The sequence below is a fragment of the Asterias amurensis genome, chromosome 21 (assembly GCF_032118995.1).
Source record: "Asterias amurensis chromosome 21, ASM3211899v1".
NCBI lineage: Eukaryota > Metazoa > Echinodermata > Asteroidea > Forcipulatida > Asteriidae > Asterias > Asterias amurensis.
In genome coordinates, this window is record NC_092668.1 from 238,796 (window position 1) to 252,152 (window position 13,357).

General features: G+C 37.9%; 1 protein-coding gene across 2 annotated transcripts in view; it reads left to right on the plus strand.

The window, feature by feature from the left end:
• LOC139953312 (synaptotagmin-15-like) overlaps window positions 1–13,357 on the plus strand; it is a 60,804-nt gene that overhangs the window by 34,542 nt on the left and 12,905 nt on the right. Inside the window, exon 1 of one of the 2 annotated variants that reach the window (XM_071952806.1) lies at window positions 10,919–11,029. The exons of the other annotated variant lie outside the window; for it this stretch is intronic. The gene's annotated coding sequence lies outside the window, so the exon portion shown is untranslated. Of the gene's footprint in view, window positions 1–10,918; window positions 11,030–13,357 lie in introns of those variants that run through there. 2 annotated transcript variants of the gene reach the window in all.

Consider the following 13,357-nt stretch of genomic DNA (forward strand, 5'->3'; position numbering starts at 1 on the left):
GAGATATTCATTACATGGTGTTACTGCAAGCCTTTCCATATAGACAAGGGATGTTCAAAAGAGGACCAACCGTGACAGTGGCCGGTTCGTAAAGGCTTCTACATGGAGAGGCAGTTCGCCAGGCTGGGGGGGGGGGGGGGGAGGGACCATGGACAAACCTTTTAGCCAAATTTTGAAATCTGAGTCGCCAGGTGGGTTACTTACTCTAATTATTGCATGCAACTGGAATTCAACTGCTTGACGTGCGTCAAAGTTGACGTGAGTTGCCGACACTGTGTTCACAGCTCAACGTATTCATTATTCAAAGCTGCAGTACACGGGCTGAGATAGTATCTCTACAAATAATAGTATGCTGTTTTATATTCCTCTTCTATCGAGGGAACATACAAATCCATTTGAGTTTCATGTCCTATGAAGTTAGCGGAAAAGCATCGACAGTTGCGACGATAGCAATCTAAAGGAAAGGAATAAATATAATATATTGACAGTCAGCTCTCTTAATATTGAAAAAATTGTAACAGAATAGACGACCAAAAACGGAAAAAGAAACAACCTAAAACTACCTTCTTACTCAAGGCAAAAATAACTTTTTAAACATTTATATAATTCAACATGTTTTGTTTTTTTACAGTTCACTAACAATCTAAAGGTTCTTGTATGGGTTCGTTAAACATCATCTGTTGTTTTTATGACATTGCTTCGTCTGATTTGTATTTTACTTTGTATAGACGATGTGACATGTGACATTTCATGTTTACAAAAGAGCCACAGCCTGGACTTCCTGCAGGCATGATTTGTACACAGCCTTATGGAATTAACCATAAACTATTATATTTATCATGGAGATTGCACTGTCTAATTCCTATCAACTGTTGATATGATGAAAGGGGACACATATGAAAACTTGTCCAGCTTTTACTTTCATAATTATTGGATTTATGTGGAAATTATGGCACAAAATGTCAACTTGCCCATATGACCATTGTAGTATTGTGCCTGCCAGAACACCCGAAGAATGCACAAGGTCACACTTATTGTAAACAAAGTTCACATGGTCTATTCATTACACGGATACAATGTCAAACAAAGCGGTTAGCAGACTGGTCTTCTTTTATAGAGAACAAAATAACAGTTTCGTCGTAAAAATAAAATAAAATTAAATAAAAGTACTTTGAAATATGAGCCATTTTAAGTTTTGACATTTCGCACAAGAAGCATAAATAAAAGCTTGATCCAATATGCAGAAAGAAGCTAAACGCATCAGGTTGTCACGTGACTCAATTTATTTGTTTACCCCGAGTGGAATTTGATTTGACCCGTTGGAATGAAGTGGTTGCTATGGTAACCAAAAATAGGTTAGAAGGGCTGCAGGGGCTCCAAAATCATGCTTTGAAAAATTTAAGCAAAATTTACGCATGGGAATCGAAGCGTTAACTGAAGGGAATCATATAGCCAGCGACTTGGAGAGGAGGCTGTTTTCTTTGGGTTGAAGCCCTCTTTCGGTTCACCTGTCACTGTTTAAGATTGGACCATTATCATTTAAAGCCATTTTGTTTTTCCAGTTCATTATTTTTGCTTGAATGAGGTTAAAATAGCAATTAGTCTGGCCCCTTTTGGTAGCATAAATTGGTGTGTTTGCTGCTGTTAGTTATAGGAAGGGAATATGACTAGAATGGCTCTGGTCTTATCAAACACTATATCATCGTCCCATGCAGATCACAAACTGCATCCAGCATCACTATAATCTTTTTCCAATCTGCCTTCCCTTTTTCACACTACAAATTGCTGAAATTAAAAAAAAGACAGCTCCGCACAAAACCGCGAATACCTGTCACTGATGAAAAAAGGCGCGTATATGAAAATCACCCGACCTCCAGTAAATTGCCCTTGCATATCACAACCAAAGCCATAGAACTCAATGCATAACTTCATCATCATTTCCAACGGCGTAGTTGCCAAGAAAATTCACTCAAACTGCGCTATTCCCAGTTAGTTTTTGCGTGTGGTGTTGTCAAAGGATACCTTGCACGCCATAGGAAACGTACATGTGATACTCTACACGTAGTGTTAAGTATACGTGAAGGCGCCTAAGGGCAGCCTCGGTTGAAAAGAACCTAAGGGACTGCATAATAATATCCCGCGATATACATCAGACTAAAGGATATAAACGGAGGTATCAAAACCCTCAGTATATCCCTATATTACAGCATCTTCTCCAGCAGCCGATTATTATATAAGTCCCTTGGCTATATTACAGGTCTGTCAACAATTCATTGGAGATTGTCAGCTATCAATCATAAACCAGTATGGCCGGATTTGTATTCATTGTATATGATTATTTTTAACATAATTTGTTTTTGTGAGAACAGCAAAAATGTCGCGTTATGTATGCATACCCGACCAACATCTCACTTAAGCGAATTACTGCACCGCAGTGATTGAGGTGTATCAGTCTATTGTCTTATTCAGTAGATGTAGTACACTGAATTTTCTGGGGTGATTTTGTATTACCATAGGCCCCCTCCATGTTACTGTTGAAAACATGTTTGGACCATGTTGTGTAATAATGCTACTTGAATATTGGCATGCACACACGTTGAAACTCGCCGGTTTGTCAAAGCAGGCGCTCTATTCTTGTGCCCTGCATTTTTCTCGGCTATTGCGGCGGAACATGAACAAAGTATGAGCAATCAATATTGCAGTAAAAGTTATAAGTAACCCCCATATAAAATCTTCTTTGTATATGCGGCCAAGTGTAAAGCATAGGCCGGCTAGCTAGTCGGAAAACCCATAACGCTTTGTTGTACTATATCGTTGGACGTAATTTCGAAGACAATAGCGACCTAAAAACACTTAATGTGATTGATTGATTTATTGCATTGTATTGTTTCCAACGGTATCATTGCCACAATGCCCCCATTTCTTGGACCAAACAATTATCATGTATTTTTTGTTTTCGTAATGATTAAAGAAAATGCTTCAACAAATGATTGAATAAATTATTCAAATCTGGCAATCGTCGTTACATACATCTCATTTGCAAGACATAACAAAAACCATTAATATTACACAATGCAACAGTCCATAACTGCTCTTTATTTCTTTGATTGAACTAAATAAGCGGTCCTTGGAACGAGTATTTCCCAGCATTCCTCCGTTTATTTTGTTTGTGGATCACCAACAACACTCGTTTTCGAGGAAACCGCATTCTCAATCTAAGAATGCGAACATAATCTAACCAAGTAGAGCGTACTGCACCACAGAACAGCAACTTAATTATGACGTCATCAATCTATGTTAATGCATCCAGGCCCTGATGAACACTTTATGTGTTAGTCCAAAGAGAGCAAGTCGGGCATCACCAAATCTTAAACCACAACCTCTTCGGATTCATCCATTCATGATGCGGAATGTTATATGTGGGTCAATGGTGTCCTCTACTGCTGTGATGAATTACACTTTCATTTGTAGTGACATTTGGGACAACTCTGGGACTGCAAACAGTATCGGTATGCTGCAAAGAAGGCACTAATGGGATTATTTAATCCGTCCCAACTCAGACAATTTTACACTTCGCGGAAAAATTAAACGGCAAGGCTTTCGAAATCCAGAAGATTAACTTAAAGTGATTTAATTTCAACCTTTGATAAACTTTAATCACAGTAATTTATAGTCACATACAATAACAAAGAAAGGTAACGCTTCTCTAAATAAAGTTTTCATAAAATAGTTTTTTCCTTAGTAAACTTAACGTTATTTCTTCTGTCGATCACCTTGACGCTTTTTTCAATGTCAAAGTTCAATATCGCGGTCAGACGCAAAACATTTTCTAAAACAAAGGGTTGGATTATTTAATTTTCACTCTGTAGGAAGATCTAGATTTTTAAACCCCTTTAACAGTTTGCTATAAACATTAACAGAATGTCATGGTAATGTTGTTTCTTGAATTTGTTCATTACTTTATCATCAACACGCTTTTTTGGTATTGTTTGTTTGTACCGTGCGTTTTTGGCGATTAGTTGGGCGCATGATATTTTTGTTAAGAAGCACAGATTGGTCTCTCTCCACTTGGTTTCTGAGATGCAGTGTTTATTTTAGGATAGTGTCTCCAGTCTATCCGTAAAGAAAGCATAAGAAACACCGAGGTTGCAATGTGCCTGATGACGGAGCGATATTCCTTCTACTTCTACCTCGGCAAGGCAAAGGAGAAACTAAATATAGATGGGTAGAGACCAATCAATATTGCCTTCTGGGTAGAATTGAAGTTTGGTTTGCAGGATGATGGAGTGTAGCAGTTGTGTGCTGAAATTATATATGCCTTCATTGGATTTGCTAGAGGGAAAATGTCAGTGTGTATTGAGGCATAAGGGTCGTAGCTGTGCATAATGCTGGATATATAACAAGTCAAAATTTACTAATGTGCTTCAAAACTATAATACAATCTGTTGAATATTCAAGCTTGACGCTTCATTACGAAATAATTGAGGGTTAATTTGGTGTTAAATAATAATTGTCGACGCATTATATTTTGTTGTTGAGGTTGAATGCTGGACATTATGTCTTAGTTTTCAACTGGATTGCATTTTATATACACTCTGGGAGTTTCCTTCGAATGTATTGATCTCAACTAACCATCCAACATGCAAATCATACCCGTCGCAAGACATGTTCTTATTATCTTTATGTTTCGATTATCTTCACTTATTCCCCCTTTTTTCTACTGCATCTTGAAGAATTCCCAAGACTCCACAGTCTCCTAATGGAATGACAAGAGGACTGTTCCGGCAATTTCTTTCGTCTACCTTCATCGGGAAAGTGGTACCCTGGGTCGTCTGCTTTCACTTAAAGTGACATATGTAGTGTTTATGTAGACATATCCCCGTCTTGAGTAAAACTCTGTTCACACTGCCGGACATCCTACAATGCTTGAGATGGACTTGTTATGGCGCAGGTGTTTGCTCAATTAAGCAACCACATCCAGTGTAACAAACTTTGTGTCCGTTATTGCTACATTTTAATCCGTGAGACTTTGGTTTTGTTTGTATGTAAGTCCAACGGCAAACTTCAAAGTAATTTACGATTTATCTTTGAGATTGAAATTTAAATGAAGCATACTGTTGCCAAGTCAAGGTTCGGATCAAGAACAATCCATCTATACACAAATTGTAGAGTCCTTTTTTTAACAGTTTTGGGTCAAAATAACCAATAAAGTGCCAATGAAATTATCAGGTTCCATATATTATATCTGGCGTATTGTTTTATCTTCTGATTATTGGTTAACTTGACAAACTGTTTGAACAGTAACACTCTACATTTCAATGTTCTTATACCGATTTGTCCTGATCTTGTTTAAAAGAACTTTAAGCTGGGTAAATTCTGCCAACTTAGGTTTCGGCTGAAGGGTTTCAATGCTTCAAGAATACACTACATTTCTTGCAGTGATTAAAAAAAATATATATATATTTTCTTTCTTTTTTTCTTTTTTTGTTGTTACATATTGCTTCTTGTGGGTTAGCCGTATAGGTTAATGTACGTAATGTATTAATTGAACCAAACCATGTGCTTTTAACGTAAACTATACGTGCAAGCTCATTGGTGAATCCGATGGTAACACAACCTGGCATAATATTTGTATGACCTTTGACATGGCAACAATACCAGACAAGCACAACGACATTTTTCGAAGGCTCTCCAAATGTCCAAGGAAATGAAACGGAAATCATTAACAGTGTGCAAAGAAATCGATCAGCTGAAATTGATTTGTATTATGCTTGCCAGACTCAACAGCTGAGCATAGCCGTCCCTGTTTTTAACCGCAATAAATCATTTATTTCCAAAGCCTAACCAGTTGAAGTCAATTCGTTACATTATCCAGCCTTGCTGACTACGATAGAAGGAGGATAGATGAAAACATAGAGTAGACGTACAGCTTCTACATAACCATGTATATTTGTCGCTAAACTACAACCCAATGCAATCAACACCAATGTGACACGTACAGTCCCAGTTGGTGGTTATTTGAAGAACGATCTATTGTTTCTACCCACGATTGTTAAACTCGGATAATGAAAACAAAAACTAAACTGTTAAACACTCATATCATAATTCTCTTATTTCTGAAGTATGTATTTATACTTTCTGGAATCGAGACACCTTGGCGGCTTAACAAAAAGGATATCATTATCTTAAGGTTGATATCCTTTTCTTTCACACAACACACACTGCAGCTAGTCTTCGGGCGTCAAGAAATCAGTGCATACATTCAGTATGGATTCTCCAGTTTTAGCACTTCCTAAATAACACTATTTGAAAGGCATATTATTTCGGAATGGTATCTTAGTGTTTAATTTCATCCTCGGTGGCACATTATAGATTTCATTCTAGAGTTACGGTTATTCCCCTGCATGGGTCTACGTACAATAGGCAAGTGAAATACTATCAGCAAGTGAACAATTATATATATTAATTCACGTATATTGTTACACTGTAGTTTATTCCGCTGTCTGTAGCTTGAATAGTCTGAATATTATAAATGGGGCTTCTCAACGCATACAATTAAGACAGAATGGGGCCAGTGGGACCTGAGACCAAGCTATACATAGATTACTCGTGAGTCAGGCATTATGTAATATGAACCTATTGCGTTAAAATCCACTGACGTCATTCAACATCATGACTATTACCATTGTAGATATCCCAGAAATAAGAAATGATGAACATTGACGAACAGGAAAGCAAGACACAAAAACACAAAAAAAATCACCTGACTGTTCGACCTACTTCACAAAGATAGAACAAACGAAAGCAGAAATGTTAATAACGTCCCCCTGTAACATTATAGCCAATAAACTGTGAGTTTTAATATAGGGAAGTGGTATAGATTCTGCGAATATGGCTGGGCAATTATACTCATAGTATTGCATGCATCATACACTAATTGCTTTTTGCTGTCTATCCTTAGGCCTCCTTTTAAAAGGGTATTTTTTTTAAATAATCATTGGAAGAGAGTGATACACAACTTGGGGGCAGAGTGTAATCAGTCCTCAACATTATTAATTACTCTTGTTTCTGGCGATCCGTTATGAAAACAGCCCATTTATTATACATTGCTAAGGTTCTTCCTTGTTTGACGTGCCGCCAATTTCCAGAGGCGTGCGTTTGGTATTTAAAGCTGCAAACTAGAGATATCACAAATGTCTTAAAGAGGCAGTCACACATTAGTTAAAGAGACAGTTACACTTTTTAGTTGAAAAGGCAGTCACGCATTAATTAAAGAGACAGTCACATACAAGTTACAAGGACAGTCATACATTAGTTAAAGAGACAGCCACACTTTAGTTGAAAAGACAATCACACATTGCTTAAAGGGGCAGTCACACATTAGTTAGAAGGACAACCATACATTAATTAAGGAGACAGTCACACATTAGTTAAAGAGACGGTCACACACGTTAGGAAAGTCGGATTCGTGTCAAAAAAGGAAAGAAGAAAAACAAATCAGCTCTTGCAGGAAGCTACAGAAGCCTGGTTCCCCGTCGTACCAGTTCTTAAAATGTCCCAATAGGCCATTTATCAGTCTTGTAAGGACAAATTTATAAAATGTTAAGTTCACGATGATAGACCGTTGGGAACCATTAGTATATCATGTTAAAGCACCCCATCAACACTGCCAACATGTAGATTATATCACTTTGGATAGTTTACTGGGTCAACTGCCACGTTCTATGGGTCGGCTCGTCAATCTCCCGAGCTCTGGTCAAAAGAGGTGAACTAAATCTAGGGGCTGCTCCTGTCGAAATAACCCAGTTTCAAAACACAGCGGAAACATTCTGCCTCTGGCTACCCATGCAAACGTTGTCATTTTCTTGTTGCAAGGAGTAGGCAAGGAGGATCGTCACATGTACTGTACGTGGGTTTTGATATTTAACACGCCGTCACCGACGTATGAAACCACCCTTAATAAGAATCAGAGCAAGCTGGTCTAGATAGTTAAAGGAGCAACAACTCGATCAGGTTTTGTACGATTAAATGTAACGATAATACATCAAGCAAATTTGAGTATCCACCAAGAGGACATAGGGGCAAAGGTCAGCCGGCTTTATTGTAATTATACAACGTCCCTTCTGGTTATACTAAGTGGTTGTGGTATCTATCACTTGGTGTCCTATCAGTATATACAAACGTCAATGAGAAAGTTAAATGCACGAGTTACTAGTAATTACTTAACATAACGAGCGATGGAGAGAAGTTGATAATTTAGTAAATCAATGTGTTACAAGAGATAAAATCCCACTCAAATTGTAAAAGGATATCTGGCCTAAAGCTTGTCTTTGGATGCACGACTCTACTGGTAATAACGTTGCAATATGTAAGCAGCTCCACTCTGTAATCACAATCGCAATGTTCCTCTATCCCCCCTGTGAATTTAAGCTTAAAATGAACATTTTAAGCGACAACATTATCCATCATTACAACACCTTGAATTCTCACTATCACCTTCCCAATAAATCCGCCACGCCACAGAGAAACCTAAAACTCAACGTCGCAATTCCCTCCCCCACATTCACTTGTAACAATCTAATTCTGATTTCCGCTACAGCCGTTACTTAATTTTGATTGAAGTACTAGTATTGCATGTTTGGGCATTCTCTTGCAATCGGTGTTAACTTGGCCTCTCCCACATGAATTGCCGTTGGACAATATTTGGCAATCTTACACTGAACTCTGCGTGTCTTCCTCTTCTAGTTTCCCCCAAACTCCTCTTATTAAATTCGTGAATTTTCTCTTGATGGTCCAAATGGTGATTTCTGAACTCATATTTCAATGTTTTGTGGATGATTTTCCAGGCCGCGATTGCACAGGAAATTGGCTGCGAGTATCGAGGCACCTGCCTCGTGCAACCTACGGCTGTTACATGTACCAAGTTGATACAGTGTCAAACGTCATTCCTTCCCAATGTACGATTGGAATTATTATGTGTCGAATTAGCTGCTCTTGTTGGTGAAGTGTCTGCGAAGAAATAAAAAAAACATTAAACTAGTTTCACTGAAGAATCCAATGTTCAATTAAAAGTTGGGCGACGTTATCATGCCAAAGTCTTACAAGGTTATGTTAAATGAAATTTATATTTGCTGATATAGAACCGATAAATGTTTGATTTCTTCGTCCCACCGGATATTAAACTGCTCGTTTCAAAGTACGGAAGAGGCGTTTTACAAACCGAAAATGTAACAGCCGTCGGTGCCACTCTCAACAGCGGATTGGTAAAACGCGCGCGCAACATGTCAACTATGACCAATGTGTGCACAAACTTTATTATTACTTTTTAGTTTTAAGGATTACTGTCAGATTGGTGCAATTTTATTTTGTTCACTTCATCAGTTACATTGTTTACATTCTGCCTGCGGGAGCTGTATGGTCAATATCATCATGTTTTGTTGTTATTAATTACAGTGTTTTCAAGTATGTAGGTGTGTAAGCTTGTGTCAACTAACAGTATTTAAAATCCTATGATAAATCAAATTTGTAAGAAGTTTGACGACCAGCAAGCCGACTATAAACTGACATTTATGAGCTGTGTTTCAGGGCTGGGACAAAAAGTAGCTAGATAGAACATTGATAACTTGCAATTAAAAAAAAACAACAACAAGAGAGCAAGGGAGCCAATCACAATGAGTCCACATTATGACATTTTATTTTATTAAGCACCCTCTCTCAAAAATGCATCCGTGTTAAGTATTCTTTGTGTTGTGATTTCCCTTGTCCCTGCACTTATCTCTCTACAAATGGGGCACCAAAGTATTTAGAATTCCCTTACGGAGTCGTTTTGTTTTAATGTGTTTTAGTTTGGTTACTTGGTCTTCACAGGGTACCACTATCATACAAGTTGTAACCAGCGTCTATAATGATACTGGACAACGATGTAGGTAGCTTTTGTAACTTGAACGTTACTCCAAGGTATGAGCATGCTCGTTCCCGCCGCCCGCTATTTGACCGCATCCCTACCCCTCACCTCACCTCACCTCAGTCCAGTACTTCAAGACCTCATTTGATTAAGGCTTTTTTATCAGCATGTAACATCCATCTTCCATAGGCCTCGAGGTGTGTAGTGTTCCAAATTAAGGTTAATATCTTCAGACTGCACCAGGTGGAGTTTTCTTAGTTATTAAGGAACGGGTCTTGATTAATCCCAAACCCGCTTCTAACTAAGTCTCCTCATGTTATAGATTAAAAAGTGAGACATTTATTCCTGCTCTGGTATCCAGCGTATGTGTTGGGCCTTCGTGGCTGGTTAAAACCGGGATTAAAGCTGTTAAACGGTAGAGCTGCAGTTAGAAACGAAGGACAGAAGGTTCTTTGGTTTTCAAAAAGTAATTATCAGGATGTAACTTTACTTTACATTGACGTCAGGAGACTAGATCAAATAAACAGTTCGGAACTTTTTCCCTGTTGATGTTGTTATCTCTAGAATATGTTGAATATCTGTCTGCATTTGTTAAGTCAATGATTGTGCGTCTATAAGGGTCGACTCGGCAATGAGTTGGATTGGGTGCAAACTGTGGCCTTCGTTTGAGGCGCATAAACTAGATTGTCTTTGAAGGCTTGATTGCGGTGTTTTTACGTAGTTTGTTTGTCAGCCTGCCAGTAAATCTAATGAACTGATCGGACGTCTCAGTGGAAAACAAACAAAACATGTTGTTTTCAATCCAACAATCATTTTACAAACACTGGTCCCTGACACTGCATTACTGCCATCAGGGAGCTGTACCCAGACGCCGCGGGCGGGATTTGAACCAAGAACCCACACCATACTCTTCCTAATTCAATAACAACAAAGAACTGTTAGTACAATGGTTGCGCGGCTCAATGGGATATTGCTAGGGGGAAGTCAAGCGTCACTCAGCTGTATTAGGAAACATGGCGGTCTGTGAGTTGTTGCTGTGAGTGTACATAAAGTCATCATGATTTGCTGTCTGTATAAGATCTGTTGCACCTCTTACTGTGATATAATGTTACTCAGCTCTGACAGGTAATGGTTCATCAAACACTATCTGAATTGTTTTTAGAATATGTTACAGGTATACAAACATTAAAACGGATATGTTGTGCTGTCCATTTTATTGAGCAGTAGGCTGGCTACTATGCTTTAACCTTTACATAATGTGTTCCTAGCGTCTAGGAACCAAACATGATAATGCTTGTGGTGTACTTATTAGTACGATGACCGGTGTAATAGGCAAATTATATGTTTGTTTTTTGAACTTGATTTATTTAAATGTTAAAATTTAAATGTAAATGTTATTCATAAAACTAGCCTGTGAATACTTCATTTCTAAAGGTGGTCGCATTTTATATATTATAAATGTGAGCATGTGGGCGAACATAATATGTATGGCGCAGTAATGACGAGTCCTTAATTAGGAGAATACACACTTTGAGAACTGTTGGTGCAGTAAAGTTTATCAGATCTAAAATTTCGGGCATTAAAAAATAAGTCCTTTTCTTGAAGGTAAACATAACTTTTAATTGTGAACATTTTTCTAGTTTTATGTATTATTATGTTAGTGCATGGAGGATTCCTCCATGGTTAGTGTAATGATGGGGTTGAAACCACTCAGCTCTTGAGTTGTTGCTTTTGAATTTATTTAATAAAAAAAAAACTGAGCACGTAGAATCGATGCCGCAAAGCTCTTTCTTTAATTTGCATCAAAACCTTTCACTCCACACCTTTATTTTGATCTGAAGCGAGGCCTTCCCGGTAAGAAAAGAGGGAAAAGTAATTTATTGTGTTTGAGGAGTACGTTGGCCGGTGAGAACCAAGGGACAGCCAAGTACCCTCCCTCTAGAGATGAACTAGCTTGCCGTAAGGTGTACTGAGCGTGACCCATTGCCTACTTCGATAGGAGTCCCCATGGGTAACCACAGAATCTCATTCACCAAGGACGTGCTCTTTACCTCTCCTATAAGAGTCTGCTTACAGCAAGATGCAAAGGAACAGAGAAAAGTACTGCTTTAAGTTCAAGCTGTTGTTAAAAATGTGTTTGCGTAAGTGGAAGCGAAAGACTTCCGATCGTAGTTTTTTCCATTGAATATTGAGTAAACACCACGAAACTTGAAGTGAAGGTATAAACAGCGCCACCTATTGAAATTGTAAAATCCGCTGGACCGATTGAGACTTGTCCCTTCTAAAGGACATGCACCAAATAATTGAATTAATTTACAAATTTTGTTGATAAACGTGCAGTGACGTAAGCTTTCCATAAAGCTGCGTTATGACCCTAACCCTAAGCTTGCACTCTCAGTCAAATACATGTAAAAAGTATATTGTTGACTGCGAATATGTCGTGACTTAACTGCGAATCTCCGTATAGGAAAAAAAAAACTAAACAAATAATAGGCCTACCTTTGGCCAAGCCTCGACAAATCAAAGGAATAGTTTTTAGTGGAATTTAAAACACAGAGACGTACTGAAATCAACCATACCAAAATAAAATATACGAATTTTGGTTTTAACCATATACACCGACGTGTGAAGTAACTTAAGAATACACAGGGTCAACATTACACTTCCAAAATCGTAGAAAGTAAAAATCACGGCGAGAAATACAGTCACTTAAATAGTTTGTATAAATAATTTAAACATAGTTTCTAACCAATGTCATTCCGTAGCTGTCGACCAAACACATGAGAAGGTCACGAGAGTGCTTGTCTAACCAATGCTGGTTTACTTTCTTACTCACAAGATGCCGGTACCATAGCAACAGACCATTAAGTCCGATTTAATATACCTTCAAATATTTATGGAGAGACACTTTAATAAAATAGTGTTTGTCTTCTAGTCAGTCGATGCAATACTACCACTTACATGTTTACTTGTTATTAATAGAACTTTGATTATAAAACCAAGATATTATAGAGTAAAACATGAAATAAATGAAAACAAAATCGTAGGTTTTGTGTTAATATTAAGCTATAGTTTTGGCTTATTGAATAATATTTTCCCTTAGATAGCAGAATTGGTTAATCACACAACATCTCGTAAAGTACATTGCCCGTAACAGCAGCTTCACTGCAGATTTGACTTAGTTCATTGTATATCCGGAAGGAGCCCGTTGAAGTTGACTTGGTGTTTTTCTACTGTGTGAAGGAAAGTGGTAGGGCAGTGTTGAATTTCTTGCATATTACATCAACTTGCACTTGACACTTGCCAAAGGGCCATGCGCTGATCGGCATTTGAAGCATTTAACATTTTCGACTCATATAAACTGAACTTATCTGAAAAACGTAACTTTTTAATGTATACACAAAATAAATTTACTCGTTAATGTTATAGGATTCGAAGTTCTTTAAACCAGAT